Source organism: Drosophila willistoni, unplaced genomic scaffold (genome assembly GCF_018902025.1).
Source record: "Drosophila willistoni isolate 14030-0811.24 unplaced genomic scaffold, UCI_dwil_1.1 Seg711, whole genome shotgun sequence".
In the NCBI taxonomy this organism is placed as follows: Eukaryota; Metazoa; Arthropoda; class Insecta; order Diptera; family Drosophilidae; genus Drosophila; species Drosophila willistoni.
In genome coordinates, this window is record NW_025814620.1 from 1 (window position 1) to 22,460 (window position 22,460).

General features: G+C 35.3%; 1 long non-coding RNA gene and 1 pseudogene across 2 annotated transcripts; one reads left to right on the plus strand and one right to left on the minus strand.

Moving 5' to 3' along the window:
- Positions 1 to 15,320: 15,320 nt before the first annotated feature.
- LOC124461883 lies at positions 15,321 to 15,662 on the plus strand. Of its 2 annotated transcripts, none has more exons than XR_006955292.1 (4): positions 15,321 to 15,341; positions 15,406 to 15,448; positions 15,510 to 15,577; positions 15,635 to 15,662. It is a non-coding gene; the product is annotated as an uncharacterized LOC124461883 (long non-coding RNA). The 2 variants fall into 2 exon arrangements; XR_006955293.1 differs by having other exon boundaries at positions 15,513 to 15,577.
- A 5,402-nt stretch (positions 15,663 to 21,064) lies between these two features.
- Positions 21,065 to 22,381, minus strand: LOC124461884 (annotated as a pseudogene).
- Positions 22,382 to 22,460: the final 79 nt, after the last annotated feature.

Below are 22,460 nucleotides of genomic sequence, written 5' to 3' on the forward strand. Positions count from 1 at the left end.
TTTTAAAATGTAATTCGGGCTTTTGGTAGACTGCAATATCACAGTTATCGCAATAATCTCTCACTTGTGACACCATGCCTGGCCAATAAAAAAATCTCCTTATTAATTTAGGGTCTTACTTAGCCATTCTCAGTGTGTGTATAAACTATTTGAGCACTGGCTATGACTTCAGTCGTCAAACCAGATGGAATCCACAGTTTCCATCTCGATTCTTGATTTTTAAATTTCCATCATCATGTTCAGTTCGTATATAGACAAAACCATCTTCATACTCGTATATCTGGATACTCTCCCAGACTATCTAAAAACTTTTTCAAATTCTGATATTCACTATCACCCAAAACAGTTGGAATTTAAATCAACACCAGGATAAACTTCTTCTAGTGCACTTATTTCATCTGAAAACATTCTCGAAAGCGCATGAGGTACGACATTGTCCGACCTTCTATGGCTTATCGTGAACTTGTAACTTTGCAATTTCATGCCCATCTAGCCAACCGTCCCTTCAAATTAGGTTGCTTCATCAGCCACAAAAGGCTCGCATGATCCGTAATCAATTCAAACTCCTGCATCTCAATATAGCATCTAAACCTGTCGATTGCTTCTAATGCTGCTAAACATTCCGCTCCGTTACACTGTAGTTTCGATGAGCTGACTCAGTTTCTTGGACTAATAAAATTGGTTTTTCTTCTCCTTCATCTGACATTTAACTAACGTAGCGCCTATGCCGACATCGCTCGCATCGCAATGCACATAGAACTTCCGTTCAAAGTTCGGGTTCTGCAAAACTGAGGCTGAAGTCAACGCAGACTTTAAGCTTTTCAAAGGATTTCTGAGCTTGCTCGTTCGACAAATTCTTTTTCGACGACAGAAGCTTCGTGATTGAAAAACTAATATCTGAAAAGTTAGGTATAAATCGTCTATACCATCCGACTACTCCCATAAACGCTCTTACTTGTTTAACTGTTTTCGGAATTGGCCATGACTGAATCGCGTTGTTTTTTGATTGTTCAGTTGAAATTCCTCCATGCCTACTATTATCCTAAAAATGCAAACTTTTGTGACAAAATTTGCTCTTTGCCACATTTAAAGTCACATTCGCCATTCGAAATTGCTCAGCTAGCTTGGCTAACACAATAAGATGTTCCTCAAAGCTTTCGATACTAGACATAAATCGTCTAAGTATCCAAAAGTACAATATTTTATTCAGGGGTTTATTTCATCCATTAGTCTATACATTGTTTGCGCGGCATTACACAAACAAATGGCATAACCACAAAATGATACAATGGACGACCGGGTACTGTAAATGCTGTGATTGCTTTTGATTCCTCACTCAAACCTATTTGCCAAAAGCATCCTTCAAATCTATCTTGGAGATGATGTTAGCTTTGGTAGTCTGCGAAAATTCCATTGATGCTGGGCAGTGGGTATGGTCCTTTCTTTGTAACCGTTAATACGTCGTGCATCTAAGCATAAAGAACTTTCTCCAGGTTATCGCCAAACGCATGGGCGAACTCCAAGGACTATTTGACTTCTCAATAACTCCTAGCTCTAACATTCTATCGATCTCCTGAAACTGGGTAAAATCGCTGTTTAATCGGGTGGCATTGCTACCTCCATATGATGTTGCAGAAGCTTTGTTCTTCCGAGGCCTTGCCTTTCAAAGTCTGGAAATAGACAATGATTCCGCCTAAACGTTTTCTTCTTCTGCTGTCAGCGGAAACTTTTTCCTCACCGTCTTTCTCTGTTAATCTAGGCACGTTGCTATTTGAAGTTTGTTTCAATCGAGGAAATTACACCGGGGCCAATTTGAAAGCTTTCCAAAAATCTGTTCCTAATACTACCTATGCTTAATCGAAGGGATTATAAAGAAATTAATGTCCTTCATCTGCTCCCTATATTTTACGTTCAGTTGTATGGATCCAATAACTGTTTGTGGCTGTCCATCAGCCGTTTCTGACGAATTAATTTTGCGAAATTTTGAATTGTGCGACCAGTCTATTTTAGCCAGGTCTGCTCCAATGCAACTAATATTTGCCCCTGTGTCTAATAAGCCTAATTCTAAAATTGTAAAAATGAAATTGAAGCATAAAATCGGCCATCTACGGCTTCATTAATTACTGAACAAATTAACCTTCTTTTGGTATTTCGTACAGCTTTCCAAAGTTACGCATACGCAAGGTTGAGCGCTTTGTGCTCTCTTGACGCATGCGACATTACTATCATCAGAAATATTCTTTCGCAAAATCTTGCATATTCTTTTAAACGTATGTGGTATGGTTTAATTGGATGTAACTTAATATTCTTTCTATTTGTTTGTAACTCTGAAATGTTTTCTTGCTTTTTCTTGTTCAGTGTAATTACGATTTAATCTTTTGTGAGCAACATTTACTAGGGGTCCGTCCGCTTGTTGCCATCGGTGGTCCTTCCGATAGTTTTCCGTCCGATTTGAACATTTTATACACTGCGGCTTGTATACTCCTTTGGTTCTGCAGCCGTAACAAAAGATAATCCGATCTTCTAGGCACATGTCCCAGCGATGTCCTTCTACGTCACATTCCAACAACCAAAGAATTCGCCACTCGCTGAACTGCATCTACCTCTTCACCGACAATTCGTCTTCTGACTGTTCTGTGGCGTCTAGTACTGCAGCTACGGATTTGTAAACGGGTTTAGAAAATTTACACTCTTGATCGGACGCTTAATTAGCGTCTCTCCCAATAGATTTTTCTCTTCTTTGTACTAACTGAAGTAGATGTGACACCGAAACAACTGATATATATAACAATGCTTCACGCACTTCCGGTATCAGGTTACGCTGCAACTGCTGCACTAGTCTATCCTCTTCCAATGGAACCGAAAGCCTACTAACAATGGATATTACATCCCATAAAAATTATCAAATGATTCTCCAATCTTTTGCTTCCTACTTCTTATTTCTTCAAAAATTAAATCATCATCCTTGTTATCAGATATTGTCTTTTGAGTTTGTCACAAAATCTGTCCATTCGTCTGCAAACTCTCAAACTTCTGATTTATAAGATTCTCTATTCTTTCAAACAATCTTTCGTAGTCGACGCTGGTGCCGATGTACTAGCTGTGGCGTTGACTCTTGTCTGATGTCTCTCAAAATTTTCTGGTTGAGCGCGTTGTACTCTTCGCTTAGGAGGTCTTCCTGTCTTTTCGCTGTTCGTAGTGGTTCTACCTCTTCTGATGAATTCATCACCGTATTTTGCGGACTATTGTAATCAGGTATGGCTGACTGTTCTGGACCAGATAAAAGGTGTGCTTGCCTCTGCTGTCGCGTATTATGGACTTTAGGAACTGCTCCTCGTTTTTGACTGGCTGATAACTCTGTTCTAACTTGTACATCTCTAAGGTGGCATAAAGGCTTGCATACCGGACACTCTTGATTTTGTCGAAACATAAGTAATTATACAATTTCTATGAAATGAGTGCATACACTTTGTCGTTGCCCTTTCGTGTACGTCTGAAATAACTTGTGAACAAATGCTACACACTTGTGATGAGGATGATCGTGGTACCTCCTCGTACTCTCTATCACTGTGTATTACTGACATTTTTAAATATTCGATAGCGTTATCAATTCAACCAAATGTTAATCAAATTCTTATTTTTTTTTTTTTCTTGAATTAATAATTTTGAATAATTTTTCTTTTCGGGTTACTCTAAGTGAATTCAGGTGTAATAATTTACTTTATCACTAGGGACTACTCTTGATATCTGCGTTAGGGATGCTATTTTCTTAGCAACAGGAAATAGAAATTTATATAAGTACACTCATATTTTTGGGTAGTGTCTTTCTTTTTAAGCGGTTGGGTTAGGGTCCCTGACTCTACATCCATAGTTCCTATTCTCAAAAAAAAAATCATCTTCCCTCTTTTATTTGAGTTGCACCTACATAAATGAATTTAAAAAGGGATTCGTTACCTGTCTTAATATAGTCGCTTGCTATGCCAATTATGATCTGGGGTTGGCTGATTAAACCATTAATGTTCTCACCAATGTCCTGACCACTCACAATTAAGCTGCTACGGGCTATACTAAAAGGGATAAAAAACTAGACTGACTAGTCTATGTACTCTCTACAATAATACTAGCGGTTGCATTATCCTTAGATGATGTTTCAGCCATTTGTCACAATCATAATTCCAGGTAATACGTATTCTATTAAGCAAGAGGTACAGAGTCTAGGCTACTATCAAGCCTTCGTCTACTCAACACTTTTCAAACCAGAGTCTAGCTCTCGGTCACATGCCAAAAGTTAGTAGTTTCTGCTGTTTTGACAGTTATTGTTTGCCTTGGGTTCATGTTGACAGTTAGCTTTAAAATATTCGGAACAATTAGTAACCTAGTTGAATATCCGGACCAGATCTCTGGGCATCGCCGGAGACGGTAATTCCAATAATAGTTAACTTTACGATTTTAATTGTTGATAGTATAGAATAAAGATTAGAATGCACAAAGAAATTAAAGAAGAAAAGGGGTCAATCTACCAAATGAATTATCTACCTGAGAAAACCTTAGGGAGATAATTATCAAATTAGAATCGGGCCCTCAGTTGGGCGCCAAAAATTACTGTAACGTACAAAGCCTTAACGTAGCCGATGGGCAGCAAAATTATTGTATCTAATTAGAATGTGCCCCATGGTTGGGCGGCAAAAATTTCTGTAACTATATATCTATAACCACGACACCACAAAGGCTTACCAACCATTGCAGTCGGCAACTATACGTTATTGTGTGAGGCCTATCTTGGTGTTAACACGATTCATCTGCGGGACTCTTAATGCGGCTAGCAAGACAATCGGCTGGGGTGGTTCTTTGATGAATGTGTTTCACCCACTCACACGTCAGCAACTTTAAATAAAGTCCCTGTGCTGAAACTCGAAATAGAATAGAGAGCAAAGAATAGAAGAAATAGTCCTAGTGTTGGCTGTATAGGTGTATCTACAGCCGCGCTCTCTACCCACCCTACCATGATTTTCCTTTCAGCGCTAGGGGAAAATCCCAGAACAAACATCCTTATTCACATTAGATTGCCCAAAAAGAAAGTTCAGAAAATTACCTCATTATAAAAATCATTATTATTCACTTAAATTAATGTATTCTCACAATCATTCATTTCTTAGAATCTAATGTTTCATGTAGTATTCTGAGAACAAAGTTAACTCACATTAAAAAAACCAAAACCATTCCATAGTATATATATAAGAAAATTTACAACTTCATAAATGATATGAATTAATTTGTAATTACTAAAAAAAATATATAGCTCGAAACTTTAACGCATATCGATTTATATTCAAAGATAATTAAATGAATATAAAAAAAAAATATTCTAAATACTCGGCATAATTTCATGAACATTAACTTCTCTTTTTTTTTTTTTTTTTAAATTTCGACCCACTGTGCAAAAGCAAAACGCAACGCTTACATATGCAGCGTATAAAAATTAACCGTTAAATTTTTTTTTCAACTCTTCACATACAAATGTTTCAATAAAACAATTATGCATATTTATTCACTCTTGCCCTTTTCTCTTTTGATACTTTTCACTTTTCAGTTCATTTTCTTTTTTCTTTTCTTTACGCATGATTTTATTCGAAACACATTAGAAGTATATAAAAATATATGGAAGTATATAAAAAATATAACGGAGTGGAGATAAGCAACGACAATTGTTTTCGCTTTTGTCTGCATCCGCTGCATCGCTGTCCGCATCATGTGGGACTGGATAATTTTGAATGACATCATATTTCGTGTCATCAGGCAAGATTCCTTTATCTGTGCATTTATGTCCCAAAAAGGTGACTTCATGCATAAAAATGAACATTTTTCAGGATGTAACTTTAGGTATGTTGCCTACACTTCTCAAAAACATCTGTTAGATTATTGATCATGTGTTTTTCGGAACAACCTATGACTATTAAGTCATCCATGTAAAGAAATGCTTGCGAAGGTTCAAGGCCAGAGAACGCTATAGTCATCATTCTCTGGAACGAATTTGGCGCTATTTTTAAACCGAATGGTAGTCGCGTGAAGCGGTATGAGCCATTACTTGTGGAAAAGGATGTTATGTCTCGTGACTCTTCTTCGAGTTCAATTTGGTGAAAACCTGACATTAGGTCAAGGCATGAAAAATATTTTGCTCTACCTAGTTGGTCTAAAATGTCATCAATTCTAGGTAGCGGAAATTTATCGGACAACAATTTTTTATTAATTTGACGATAGTCAATTACTAATCGCCATTTTTTATTTCAGCGTTTGGTAACGATTTTTTCGGTACCAATAAAAGTGGGCTGTTGTATGGGGATACAGAAGGCTCAACTATTTCGTCTTTTATAAGCTTTTGGACTTGTCTTTGTATCTCGTCTTTTTGACTATGAGGATTTCTGTAGTTCTTTATATATATTGGTTCATCATCTTTCAGTCTCAGCTTTTGTTTATAAAATTATTTGTAGTTATAGATTCGGTATCCAGACCGAACACATCACTATACTGTGTGCATAATTTGGTTAGTTGGCTATTGAACTGTGGTGGGAAATTCTTGGAGAGTGTCGCTAATACCGTTTTCTCTCTATCTTCTGGACTTGTTTTAACTACTTCGTAGTTCGAAAGTGATTCGTACTGCAAGTTATTTATCTTGACTATTTGATTTGTGTTTGTTGTATTTAGTAATTTTATGAACGCGTTTTGAGAAGATGCTATGGTATTTGCTATGTAAATACCATGCTGAATTTCTTGGTTCGGAATTAATATACTGTCTTCCGCTGAGGTTATTTCAATTTTTCGGACAACTTGTGATCTTGCTGGCAGAACTATGGAGTTGTTGCCAGAACTGTATGCTATTGGCACATATATGGGATATTGTAGATTATTTGGTCTAAGTATAAGCCAATCCTCAGTCGGTTTGAAATCTAATTGACAGTTATATTTTCTTATGAAATCGATACCTAGTATTCCATCACAAGGAATAGCGAATTGTAAATTTACGATATGAAAATCGTGTGGAATTATGTATTTAGAGGTTTGTATTTCAATGGAAGTAAGTCCTTTAGATTTTGTTATTTCTTGACTTATTCCCTGTATATTTATTATTTGATTTGTTTGAATATATTGGAAGTTGTCGGAATTTTCTTTTAAAATTGATATGTCAGCACCTGTGTCTATTAAAAATACTAATTCTTTTCCTGTTGCTACGTTAGTGAAACTTACAAATGTGCTTTGACTGAGACTGATGGTGTAACCTTGTAATTTTTTATTGCTGAGTATCTAAAGGTTGTTGGGAGTTTCCCGAATTGTTCTGGGCTACCCTAACATTGCTATTATTAGAGTTATAACCTCTGTTTTGTTGGTTGTTTCCTCTATTCCTTCTGTTATTGTTTCTGCCTCTGTTGTTTCCTCTCTGGTTGTAGTTCTGGTTATAGTTTTGGCCATTGTTGTAGCTATTATTATAATTGTTATAATTATTATAATTACCACGACCATTACCTCTACCACGATAATTATATCTGTTATTATGATTACCACGGCCTCTTTGAGCAAATAGGACCGTATTTGGATTGCCTGATATTTCAGTACTTTTTTGTAAGTACTTTGCTATTGCTTCATCCATGGTTTTGAAGTTTCCAGAGTCAAGTATATTTTTAATTCTGTTGTTATCGCAATTTGCAATCATTGCTTCTATAGCCTCGTCTGTGCTATTCTTACTAGCAATTTCTGCAGGTATACCCTCTTCGATATATGCTGATTGCAGTGTCTTTCGCAAGTTGTCTATCTCTGAAGTAAATTTGTCAGCGGTTTTACCTTTCTGAGCTGTATTCTTCAACTTGGCTTTTATAACCTTGGATGTTTCACCAATTACAACGCCTTGCAATTTTTGTATTATTGCTTCTATTGAAGTCTCTTTGTTTACTTCATATAATGTTTGGCCAACAATTTTTGATTTTATTACCCGAACTGCTATATCTTCATAGTCTCCTTTCATCATATCCACCAACTCCAGAGCTGTAATGAATCTTTGGAGTTGCATTTTTGAGCCGTTAAATTCAGGTATGGATATGCTTATTTCTTTCACATATGCCCTTCGGGCATTTAATTCTGCCATCCTGTTGGTTGTGTTTATTACACTTTTATTGATGTCTAAGTCCGATTCGTTGTCTTGTTCAGACAACACTTCTATATCAGGTAGTGTTAAAAGCGCAGGAATTGTTAGATCGTTTAGATCTTTCTCTTCTATTTCTTCCTCGCTTGTTTCAGATTCTTCACCTTCTTGCTCTGTTTCCTTTTTAGAGGTGTCTATGCTCAGAGGTGAATTAAGTACGGTCGGTACGAATATTTCAAGATTATATTTTGTTTTTATAGAGATTAGATTTGCTCGTAACTTGATCAATAGATTGGAAATCTTTGACCAATTTTCTTTACCTATGCTCTCTCTATTAACATGCACTAAATTTCTCGCTTCGTTGAAAGAATCAACTAGGATTTTTGCGTGCTTGTTTATGGTTTCCTTTTGGATATTCCTATTTTGTGTAACACATTTATATGATTTCTTAAATTTTCTTTAATATTTTGGATATGGGTAATTAATTCTTCCCATTCCATGCTTAAAAGTTTTTTTTTTTTTGTGGGTTTTTTTTTTTTATTTATTTAGATGTCCTCATCTGATTCTACTACATTGATAGTTTCTATTTCTGTTTTAAAAATATTATGCACCCATGCAGGCACATCCTTATTCCTAGGTTTCTCTAGTAACAGTCTGCTATAGGCTATTTTTATGGATTTTTCCATAATTTCCACAATGTTTCTTTTAAACTTGTAGTTGTTTTGTATCCAGATTTTTATTTCCTTGTACTTTTTGTTTACCGGTCCTGAGTGTATCAGGAAATCAAGGAAAGGAATATATTTCTGCAGATGTTCAGTTTCTACTTTATTCATGTTTACTTAATTTGTGACAACCTATTGTTGCTGTGCTTCGTCCATCAGATAGAAGCGAAGTGTACCTGTTGCATTTGAAAAACAACATATATTTGGTACTGTAATTAGAAAACACATCTGTACCATTGCGCTTCCTTGAACTGGGAATTCTTCTCCAGTCAAATCAAGGTATGCTGCTCTAATCTGTACTAAATTTATCGAATTCTGTACCGAATTGACATTACCTGTTCTAAAACCTCTAGTAGGTCTTCTATAATGCTAGTATTCCTATCTACTATCTTCCTAAAATAATCTTCTAATGTGCTCATTTTATCCAATTAATATATATATTTGTGTTTTTTTTTTAAATTTTATTTTTTTTTTTTTTTTATATAATTTTTTTTAAATTTCGAAAATGATCTTTTTTTTTTTTGTAAATGCACTGTTACAATAATTGATGCATATGTTATTTAGATCTTATCAAGATCATTAGCATGGCTTAAGGCTCTCTTTGTTACACATTTATTGTGTAATTTGTATGCTTTATATAATACATATGCGCTCATTATTATCACAATTATTAATAAAAGTACATTTGTTGGTTTTAGATCTACATTTGATGACTCTATTTTGTTAATAACATTTGCAGTGGAGTCCACTGTTTTAGTGTCTATTAACCCCATATTGGGTGTATCAAATGTATCATCAAATTTACTTATTTTGTTGTCAAACATTCCATTTAAAAAAAAAAGGATTTTAAATCAAAAATTTGAATTTTTCATTTCATTATATATTTTCTTGAATTTACTTTAATATTAGTATTTTGAGCTGAAGGCTCTTTTTTTTTTACATATGTTCCTGCCTACTTTTGCGTATGGTTTTCAGGCCACACTCTAATCGGACAGCTTTAATGCCGCACAATTGTACATTGATTACTTATATATTACAAAAAAAAATGTGCATCGCAGTACACTCAAAAAAAATTTGTGACGCAGCACATAGGTTGTTTATTTGTTTTTTCTTCTTGTTATCTTCTTTCCGTCTAGTTTCTAGCATCAGCTGGTCGTCGCCGGTTGGCACGCTGATGCTCCATCGATGGCGTAAAAAGCGGCCTGCTTTTCACGCTTGTAGTCTCAGCTGCTGATGTCCGTGGCCTATGAGCTCAGGCGGTTCCGGTGCCGGTCATCGCACCAGATTTGTTGATTTTTGATTTCTTCAGTTTGGGGACTGGCTCCTCCTTTGGAGTCCCGTAGCAATGCTTGCACGTATACTCGCAGTATGCTGAGTATAATGGTCCCTCGCAGTCGTTCGGGCAGGCCTTCTTCGGTTTTGGTATCTCTTTCTCAGCTTGTGGACTTATTCTTATCTTTGGTTTTGCCACGTTTTGTATTGCAGAGTATGGGATTCTGGTTGTGGTTTTATTTCTTCTTTCTTCTAATTGGGTTTTTATAACCTCTACCTCGGCGTGTAATTTCACCGAGGTATTCCAATTAGTTTTTGGGTTATTTATTAGCTTCAATATTTCTGCCTTTCTGGCCTTTAACTTTTTTACCACACCAGTTTTTCTTCCCATCACTCTACTTACTGTGATTTTTCTCTCCTTTATTTATTTCTTGTATGTATAATATTCCCACGTCGGTGTAGTGGGCGGTCTGCCTACCACACTGTAATTACAGTTGTTGTTTAATTTCCTTTTTTTTTTTTCTCTGGTCACTTTTTGTACTTAGTGACCACTGTCACGGTCGCCATGTAATATAAAAGGTTCGATGTTTCATATTATTTCACAAATTTATTTAGAGAAGAATAATATGTTCTGTTTAGGTTGGCTTGGTTTTATTGAATGAATTTTAATTCTATAACAATTGTCGTCTATAGCTAAGACCGCGTAGCTGCGCTGCTGGTCATGCAGGCAGAGGAGCGGTATGCTTATGTATAAACATACTTATGTATAAATGTATAAATGTTTACATAAGAGTATGTATGTTTATGTACCGTCGCAGCGGTGGAGTGAGGATGTATCATATTGCATCTTGGGCCAAAGCGGCCGCGCGTGTTATATTTGCCGACACAGCAATTGTCCAGCACCATGCACTCATGGGTGGTCATGTTACTTAAGAGGCAAATGCACTTGAATGTTGCGCACATAAATATTGTAACTAATTGCTACAATATGTTTGTATTGTTGTTAATGTTATTCCACAACATGCTACATTGCATTGAATACTCTTGCTTAACGTCTCCGACTTCGCTTTATATTTTGGTAACAAAAAAATGTAGTAGAAAAAACTCACCCTTGTAGCGTCCGACGAAGGCATTCGAGGAATTGCTGTAGAGGCTATAGATTTAATTTAATTTTTTTTGTATTAATTATGTTCACATTTTTTGTTTCTTTACCAAGTAAAGCAATTGCTCATGCTTGTTCTTTTTTTTAAATTTTTTTTTTTTTGGTTTTTTTGTTTTTGCTCCTTTTTTTTCATTTTTAGTGTATGTTACCTCGCGACTTAAAAAAAACAATTTTGGTTTTGCACAATGTGGCTCGAAATGTTGCTTTGCGTTTTCTTCTTTGTATACTTTTTTTTTCACTTGCTTCACTCCTTTTGCATTTTTTTTTTTTCTCTTATTACCAATTATTACTTGTACACCAACTTATTCTAGCTTTCGATTCTAGTATATTACCTAGGTTTAAACAAAAGAAGAAGTTAAAAATTTTCGTTTTTTATGGCTTTCTGGCTTAAACCCTTTTTTACTTGATTTTCACTTTTTAACTCGGTTACAATTTATTCTTTGGGCTGCGTGTTTTCGCTGTTTTCACTTTTCACCGCTTGGCGCGTGTTGTATCGAAATCTGACTGATCAGATGGTCGCCAATGTAATTGCTTCGTCTCTTTGGTGAATAACTTCTTCGCTGCTTGCACTATCCAACATAAATGTCTTGGACTTCTGGCTTTGGAAATCATTGACACCAAAATTTGGGCTTTACGTTTGTCTAACAAAAAAAATGATATACACATACATGATAAAATGTGAATGTCGTTAATGCGTTTTTTTTTTTCTTTTCTTTAGAGCTGTATAATTACCTTCTGCTTAATCAAAGCAATACATTTTAATTTCCTTTTTTCTTTTCCATCATGAACGAACATACCGAGACTTTGAAAATCTACGTGCAAAATTTTATTTGCAAAAATTACCAAATTTTAATGATTTAAAGAAAAATTAGCACTTACTCAAAATGTATATCTTGAAATAGAGAACACCAACATCAATGGTTTCTTTTTTATTTCCGATTCAAGCCCATGAAGGATGGCTTGTATTTATTTGTATTTAAAATTTACTTGGGTTATTTTAACCACAAAAAAATGAAATATTAATTTTTTTCTCACTTCCTGCAAAGGACTGTTCCGCTCGGTTGCCAATTTGAAAAGAATTTATCAAGATAGTTCGCCTATGCTCTATGCCTAGCTTTGATCTTCGTTTAGACCCGAAGTCAATTGTCAAAGTGACATTATCCGCTATTGGCATAATGGGAAAAAGAAATGTATCACTGTGGTGAACTTTCTTTCTGCAATCAAGCAGTGCATTCGCGGGTCTTTTAAATGCTGCCTTCCTTTCTTTTTTTACTTTTTTTTTTTTCTTTTGAGCTGCAAGTTTTACTCAAGGCACCTCCACGTTTTTCGGATAGTTGTCCAATTGGCAACAATGCATTTTCAATTATGCTAGCTCCATGTAATAGAATTTTATGCATAGTGGGGGTCATAGGATGCCAATCATATAACTTTATATATAGATTTGTAGTTTCTAAGGCATATGCATCGTATTTGGCAGTATCAATTTTGAAGCCACTGAAAATGGCTTCTAAAATAACTTTAAATCTATATATAAGTTCATGGTTTATTCCTGTAATGTCAGATGCCAAATAAATGTTTTCGAAAAACCGCCTACTAGTATGTGTTGCCAAAGTTGGCTTTGGGCATGTCTACCAATAGTCCAGTTTCTAATCGAAATCGTTCTTGTATTATTTTTTTTGTCTGTTCTTCTAATGTTTTTTCTTCAGTTGTCTTTCTTGCTCTATATTTTTTTATTGGCAATTTATATGCCAGGTGTAAAATGCTTTCAAAGAGTCTTATCCTGGCGTGTAATATGGAAATTCCAAATTCTAATGCTTCAGGACATACAACATTTTTGTTACTTAAATCATTGAAGTTCTTTGATGTGGCACCACATATGTAACACCGACTTGTTGAGGTTGTGTTAGTTGCCGCGTTACACACTTTTCTATCAACCATGGTCATCTTCATAATATGATTAAATTTAAAAGCAATCTGACCTATAGACACTTCGGTCGACGCAAGAGCTTTGCAAGCATTCTCCACAAATTTTATTTCATCCTTGGCTACATCAGTGGTTTCTTTCACGAACCTGAACCGAATCGGCTTACAAAAGCGTGACGAAGAAGGTGTGGGATTTTGCCAAAAATCTTATTATGGTCTTTGAAGGTCCGTTTCCGCGCTAGTAGCTGTAATTTTCATAGCCATTTTAGGTGGATAGCATTCTTGTTTAGCTTTCAATAATAGATCATAACAGGAATAATGGCCTTTGTTTGTTGCTCTTATTATTTCGTATTGTCGCCTTGTCAGATCAGCCTCAACAAACATTTTGAGAGCTTCAAAGGAAAGGAGGAATGGTTTCATTACTCTTGGAGTATGACTTTCTATACTTGCCAGCCCGTGTTGGTGAGTTCGTTATATCCTTAAGGATTTTAGATGCATTTCTTTTCCCATCATTTTGCAAAACCACTTGTGCAGCATGGACTATCACCTCAGGATTTACCAAACTTCGTATTACCTCAGTCTTTCTTCTCTCGCTTCGATCACTCGATTCAGAAAACTGTTTACAAGGACGCCCTTGACGATTTGACGAATCAATTGGTATTTCAAATGTCCCTTCTAACCACAAATAATATTTTTCTAAAAAAAAATTTATGATTCAAAGATTTTTTGATAGTTTCAGAAACTTTGGAAGACTCGAGGAGGTAACTTTTCAAAAATCTAGTTTTTCTTCCATGGTTCGTATATTTTGGCCTTGCATCAGGTCAAATAAATACCTTCTCGTCACTTCTCTCACACCAGAGGCACTAGATAAACCTACGCAATTAGAAGACGCACCTATACCAAAAATGAAATGTCGAAATAAAAATTATAAAAAAATATTATACAAAACAAAAAATAATAAACAAACACAAATGACGAAAACGAATGCAAAAAACTAGCAGCAGCTACCATTTTCATTTTTATTACCTTAAAACATTGACAAACACAGTTATACCACTCACAATGAGGGGAGCCGGGGTAACACAACTAAAACATTAAGTAAACATGAAAAAAGACATTCACAAAATACACAAAAAATGTTAGGTTATTCAAAAATACACAAAAAATATTTAATTTGTCAATTTAATCTTCAAATAAGAATAAATTAAAGTAAATACCTTCAACTTCAAAATTCATTATAAATAATATTTTTCTGGAGTACTCTGTCACACGTTCTATCCCTTTGAAAAGCGTTTTTGTTGTGGCGAAAAGCAAGCAAAGCGTAGTCCGGCTTCAAACATGAACACGTGTTCATGTTTTCAATGGAATTTTGCGCAAGTTCCGTTAGATTTCCAGAAAAATCCGGTTTGCCATCAAGGTTGTTATACAATTTGTGTACAATTTGGCAAAATATTGTGTGATTGATATTTTGATTTTTAGGCTATGGCCACAACCACAGTGCACCGGGTCTCGAATTTTTTTTTTTTCTATCGCCGCGCAAAAACTTCGAATAAGTATATTTCGTGAATAGGTGGCTATAGGTGGCCAACTATAACTTCATATATTATGAAACTATGTATAATTATTAAATGAAGAATATTACAGGACGGAAAGGAAAGTAGTTATAAGCTCTTTGAATTTTTATTTTTGGAAAAATCTGTCTCAAAAATTTGGTCTTTTATAACAATGCTAATGTATGCAAAACATTCTTAAAATTGGTGAGTACTACATAACACATAAAGGTACTTATCTGGACTATTGATATCCATCACAATTACTTTGATAGTAACTTTGCAAAAATAAATATTGACTTTGGAAAAATGTATCACTGAAAACACTGTGAATGATAATCGAAGTTTGACTACCTGTAATTCGGCGCGGGCGCTATTTTGAAAGGTGGGAATGATGAAATTAGTTTCTCTGAAGTATCTCCTAACAATGTGCATCAATAGTTTGTTCTTAAAATGATTTTTTTTGTTGACTTTTGGCCGCCTTATTTTTCAAAATCTACCTATGTGCAGCGTGGCGTCGCTCAGCAATTTAACACATGTTTTGCGATTTCTTCTTTTTTTTTATTACAACTCAACCCAAGGTACTCTAAAATATGTATGTAAGTATTTAGCCACATTTAAAATTCATACATTAACTTCTTTCAGCAAAGACGTCCAACTGGGACACTTCAGAATGGAAAAGCTGCCGGTAAGTAAAACTTACCTTGAGGTGTCTTAAATAAATGTATTTATTCCTTTATTTATTTTAGCAGATTTAGTTCCCCAACCACCACAAACGTCTGAATCAACTCCAAACTTGACACCACAAGAAAAAAATGTATGTAACTAAATTGTCCAATTACAAGACTTCAAATTCTTTAAATTGTTTTTTCAGATTTCTTCAACGGCTCGCAGGGTAAATGAGGTAAATGTTTCTTAATCTTGAAATAAATTTGTTGTACACAAAATAATCCAATATAATTATGTTTTGTAGAAAAGAATTTTGAAGTATTTGGTCCAATAGTCGAAAAAAATGGATTTACTCGCAACCTTAAGGCGGATAGGATTATATGTGGTTTTCCACGTAATCGACAATTGGTATTTCTTGTTCAATTTGGTGAAATCGAGGAAGTTGTGACCCAACCTGATATGAAAAAATATGCACCACAGCTTCTAATCGATTTTTATATTGCAAATTTAGATGATGGTCCACTTGACAATTGCAAAAGTGAGTGAAATTTTTTCCTTTGTATATCATTTGGTTTAACTGCATATCTATATATGTATATAAAATTCTCGAGTGTGGTGTTTGTTACCAAACTACTCCGAAACGGCTCGACCGATTCTCACGAAATTTTTTATGCAGATCGTGTAGGACTGAGAATCGGCCAACATCTATTTTTTATACCCAAATAATAACGAGCTCACGATTAAAACTGACTAACTGTGATGGATATCTCAACTACCTGTGTTTTATACGAGTGAAATTAGACACACGGCCTACTTGATAAGAGATGAAATTCAACAAAAATAATTTAAATCTTCCAATCGAAAGAGGCCGTGAAAAACCATATACAACGTTGAGACTTTCTAGATTTCAGTAAGGTGATGTACACTGTCGAGTTCACACGGCTTCGCTTGGGGATTTTCGTATACAAAAATTAAATTTTCCAGTTTTTTTTTCGGAACAAAAGTTGAAATTTTCTTTTAACTTCAGGACAATATTTTTCTTCTAAATTTGTCATGTCTATGTGGCGAAATATTCTAGGAAGGGTGCGGCCCCAAGCATTGACAGGATGCAAAGGTTTTGGACTGTCTCGCAGAATGGCATCTAAGGATTTCGTGGATTCACCTAAGTGTTCCAAAGTGGATAATGGAGGCTGTCAAAACAAAACTCAGTGCAGCCCTAAAAGTATAGCCAAGCCCAAGAAAGAAAAGGAAGAACTATTCCAGTTTCATCACCTTCTGAAGCAACCAGCAGAGTGTTGTGCCGATCCCTGCCCAGAGAGATTCCCCACCTTTGACGAGTGCCTGTACAAGGAGTCGGATAAAGCTGCCCGCAAGTATCAGGTCACTTGGGTAGAGTGCCCATTCAAATTAAACCGAAAAAGATCTGCTGTTTTGAAAAAGGCAAGCGGCCACCGATTCCACGACGCAGACGTAAGGAGCCGAAAGCCAAGTGTGAGGAGGAAGTTCAGTGTCCAGAGGAAGGCCGTTGTCCGATATATGTTGGCCGATTCTCAGTCCTACACGATCTGCATAAAAAATTTCGTGAGAATCGGTCGAGCCGTTTCGGAGTAGTTTGGTAACAAACACCACACTCGAGAATTTTATATATTTATCGGCGGCGCATTTGTGGTTTAAAAAGAACCGTTTTAGCGGGCGCCAGCGTTCTGTCGCTGTCGCCAAGTGTGGTTCGGTGGAAGGTGCGCACAAGAATTGTGCGTCTCGAGTTCAGTCGTTGTTACAACTCGAGTGCGACCGAACTCGCTGCGCTAATTATTGATCAAGAAAATAATACACGTTTTACACCAATCAGTTTTCCAACTTGATTTATTACAACAATGGCACGAACACGCAGGGGGGCTAATTTGAGTCGTCAAACAAACAGATCTAGAGGCATGCAAGATAGAAGAGCAATAAGATCAGATGCAGAAAGGCAACAAAATAATGCAGATGTCCGTGTAAGAATGGCGCAGTTACGTGCATCACAATTACAAGAGGTACGAGATGAGCGAAACCAACAAAGACATGAACGAAGAGAAGCGCGCAGTTTTATAGCCAACAGACGTAGAGGGATTGACCAACATCAACAAGTACTTCGAGCATTTACATCACATTCATTTCTTCGACTAGCATTTCAGTATGAGCCTGATGTTGAATATTACGCTGGAGTTTTACATTTTTCTGCCGTTCAAATTTCGTGTCTTCGCTTTTATCCAGGTGAATGGTTGCTGCCCTGGCTAAATTGAGATGTTATGACGTGTATCCCAACCTGAACAGCATAGTTTTCAATGATTTTTTTTGACATGTGTTTGGAAAACTTAATTATTTCTGTTTTTTAAATTTTTACTCTCTGTATGTTTTTATGATCATTATAATAAAATACTTTTATATTTCTATCTATATTATTATTGTTTTGTATTATTATATTATGTTCATCAAAGCATAAATTAGTTCAGCTAAAAGGTAACACGAAATTCTTTTACTGTTAGGCGTTACGAAGTTCGCCGGGTTTGCTAGTATCTATATAATTTACAATAAAAGTGAATGTATGGAAGTAATTTTAACTCAGCTTCTTTCTTTAGACCCTAAAATAATGAAATTTTTGAAAAAGCTTTTTTAAGTGATATAAACAAAATTGTGAGGGGTTTTACTTAGATTCATTCAACACTCTGTAAATAAGAGCTGTCAGCATATTTCTCTTTTTATTTATCAGTTGTGGCAGACAGAACCGCAATCCGTTGCCATTTTCAATAGAGGGAAATTGTGGCAGGTTGTTTACTATACAACAAAAAATAGAAAAACAAAGGAGTGCATATGTAGTAACTGCCACGAAATCGATACGATATCAACATGGTAGCTAATTGAAAGGTATACTGTCTCTCTCATCACCTACTTCAACTTGATTCCTTTATTCGATGGATGTGCTCTACTGGAGGATGTGCTCAAATACATATTGTAGTTGTGGAAAGGGGCGGAGGGATTGCTCTGTGTGTGTGCCACAATGCGATACAATTTAGATTTAGATGCTTTATCTGATTTATTTGTATTGAACGTGTGGGCGTGTTGCCGACGTCTAAGTCGTGATTGTCAACGTGTCTGAATCTGAGTCCTAATGCTGTCTGCCAATAGGTGCTTCAAAATTCGATAATCTCTTTGGCAGCAGCAGCGTCTTTAAGTTGTCGTTGCTTTTAATAGGCATTAGTTTCCATCAAATAAACTCAAATTATATATACATATATGCAGTTATACCAAATGGTATACAAAGGAAACAATTGCACTCACTTTTGCAATTGTCAAGTGGACCATCATCTAAATTTCCAATATAAAAATCAATTAGAAGCTGTGGTGCATATTTTTTCATATCAGGTTGGGTCACAACTTCCTCGATTTCACCAAATTGAACAAGAAATACCAATTGTCGATTACGTGGAAAACCACATATAATCCTATCCGCCTTAAGGTTGCGAGTAAATCCATTTTTTTCGACTATTGGACCAAATACGTTAAAATTCTTTTCTACAAAACATAATTATATTGGATTATTTTGTGTACAACAAATTTATTTCAAGATTAAGAAACATTTACCCCATTACCCTGCGAGCCGTTGAAGAAATCTGAAAAAACAATTTGAATTTGAAGTCTTTTAATTGGACAATTTAGTTACATACATTTTTTTCTTGTGATGTCAAGTTTGGAGTTGATTCAGACGTTTGTGGTGGTTGGGAACTAAATCTGCTAAAATAAATAAAGGAATAAATACATTTATTTAAGACACCTCAAGGTAAGTTTTACTTACCGGCAGCTTTTCCATTCTGAAGTGTCCCAGTTGGACGTCTTTGCTGTAAGAAGTTAATGTATGAATTTTAAATGTGGCTAAATACTTACATACATATTTTACATTATCTTGGGTTGAACTGTAATAAAAAAAAAAGAAGAAATCGCAAAACATGTGTTAAATTGCTGAGCGACGCCACGCTGTCTGCCACGCCAGACAAATACATTCACATACATACATACATATGTATACATACATATACTGTATACACATATGTATTCACTTAAATGTTAAAAAAGTTTATTAAATAAAGGACATACCACCTGTTTTATTCAATTAGGAAATATATACAAATTAGTTATTAGATACTGTAAATTTATAATAGCAAAAATTAAGAAGAGAAGAAGATTATAAAATTGTTCTAATAGTTTGCTTAAATATCAGATTTTGGGTTTAGGTCACATATATACATTTATTTGTTTTTTCTTTAATATTAAGCGATAATTCGGGTATATCAACTTTAATGAGCTGAAACGATCCAACATAAAAATAATACGATTCTTGAGGTTATTCTTCAAGGCTCCAAGTAAATAGTGAAAGGTGAGTGGAAATTGCCAACTACTAAAAAGGTAAGCACATACGTACATACATATAATCAAAATGAAAATTATAGAAGGAATTTTTTAAGGTTGGGGAAAAAAGTGTTTGGAAAATGACAATATTAGCAAACTACTAAAAACATTTGAAAAGTTACTAACTATATTTCAAGAAGCAAATATCTGAATTACAGCCAATTTGATCAAAAGCATTTGAAAAATGAGAGAAAGGAGATATTTTTACTCCCTTTAAACAAATTATAAAAACCAAAAAAATAAAAAACCAAAATAACATATTTCATTTTAGTAGTTGGCTGTCATAATTTTGTCGTGTCAGCTTCTTACGCTGATCAGGAATATATATAATATACAAAACATCTGAGCAATTTTATAATATTCTTTACGAAAGTGAAACTCAACAAATAAATAAATGGCTGATAAAGCAAACTCATTCATTAGTTTGTATATAAATCAGTAATACTCAGAATATAGGCCGATTAATTATATTTTCTATTACATACATGTGTATCCCTTCAGTACCGGTCGCCGGGGAATCGCCGGGGATTCCCCGGGGACAAACTGGCGACACTCCCAGTCCCGTGCACAAGACCATTGAGCGACATTTGTCCCTCCAGTCGCCGGCGACCAGAGCGACTAATATTTTGATTTGTGTTGCGTTTATGTATGTAGACAGAGGGAATAAATTTGTATTAGTGGCATGTATTAATGGCTTCAAATATATATACATATAATTCATATAAATTATATTTGGTATTTAAATTTAACTGAATTAAGCAGAGGAATGAAACAGTTGTGTCTCTTCCCCCTCAGTAACCGCACTCTCGTAATAATTTCGCTTACATTGTGTTGCGTATTTGTGTTACTCTCTCCCTTTGTGTGTGTGTGTGTGTGTGTTTGCTTGGGTGTTTCGTATGTTTAATTACAACTGATGCTGATTGGGCATGCAGATCATGCTGACAACGTGTGCGAAAACTAATTATTATGTTTATCAACTTTGAAATTGTCACACCTGCTTGTACGTGATTGTAGTTTATGTTGTGCGCCCCAAAAAAAAATGTCTTACACAAAGTTTTAGATAGGCTTTAGTTAGTTAAACACACAGAAAAACTAACTAACTAACTAACATTCGCTACGTGGACACATCACATTCACTTATTGTTACCAAACTTAATGTAATCATTGTATAACAATCAATCAGGTTTCATTTTCATTTATTCACTTTCATTATAATACTAATCAGATCCATGGGTGATTTTGAACACTTTTTGGCATAGGCTGCATTACAATCACCACCACGTTTGCCATAATGTTCAGACTCTTGATATTCACCATCCATTCGATGCGTTAGTTTGTCATTCGAACTCGATGGAGTTAATGTAATGTGTAGAATCTCGCCAAGTAAACCGCTTTCATTGCTCAAGGGAACAGCAGCATGTTCACAAATCACTCTAGCAAACAACTCCGTCCGGGTAGTCCCATATTGTCCAATATCATCTCAATGCCACGATAAATAATCCAACGATATATGGCACCATAGTCAAACTGCTCATTTCCATTTGTCTCCTTCTCTCTGACCGATACGGTCATCGGTTTGAGATAGACGCGCGTGATCTCTGTTGAATTGGTGGGCAGAAAGTATTCTGCTTTCAACACATAGCCAGATGTAACTGATTCGAAATGTAAACCAATAACAGGTATACCGATACCGCCAATAAATTGTACACGTGTCGGTGTGGTGGGCGGAAAGATAAGCGATCTACTAAAGCGTTTCAGGTGACTATTGCTACTGTAACTGCTGGAAGCCGTAGCAGAAGACAGTAGAAACCATAGCAAAAGAGCTAAGCCAGCAAATGTTCGATCCATTTGGTTGAAAAACTAAACAAGAACTGGGGGCTTAAGAATTTTCACACCTCCAATGAAGCTCAATTCCCTCTAAACAGAAGTCAACTCACTTTCTTTCTTCAAACTTGCGGCTTCTCGTTTTGTTTACTTTCATTTAAAATTTAGTTGAATTAGCACTCATGTGAGAAGTGCCCTGATCTAGTTAAAAATTAGTCGTTAACTATAGACCATAAAAACATTTAAATACATGTGACAAAAGAAGAATTGAAGAATGAATAAAGAACCTTTTTTCGAAGAGAGAATAGCAAGGTAAAGGGAACTCTAATAGACTTTATAGGAATGAAGTATGAGGCTTTACTTTTAAATTCTGTATACCAAAAGTAACGATCACTAAATAAACAACGTAAATTTCCATTAAAAAGCTAATGTCTTCACATTCTTGGCACATTAAATGCAGATATTAAATTACGAAAGACAGTTTTGGTTTACTTTTTTCCTCATTCATCTGATATCTTTTATTTGATTCTCTTTTGTAATCATCTTTGCTCAAATAACTTGCTTAAGTTACCAGTTCCTATTCTCTTATTCAATAAATAGCTAGAGTCATGCCGCATCATTCCACCTACCCGAACAGAAGCTGAGGAGTAAAATTTAACTCTAGATTCACTTGGATGTCAGCCATTTTATATGTGCACTTTTCTATTTGGCCTCATCCCTTCATCTCCTTTCATTTCGTTTTTTTTCTGTTCATTTTCATTTTC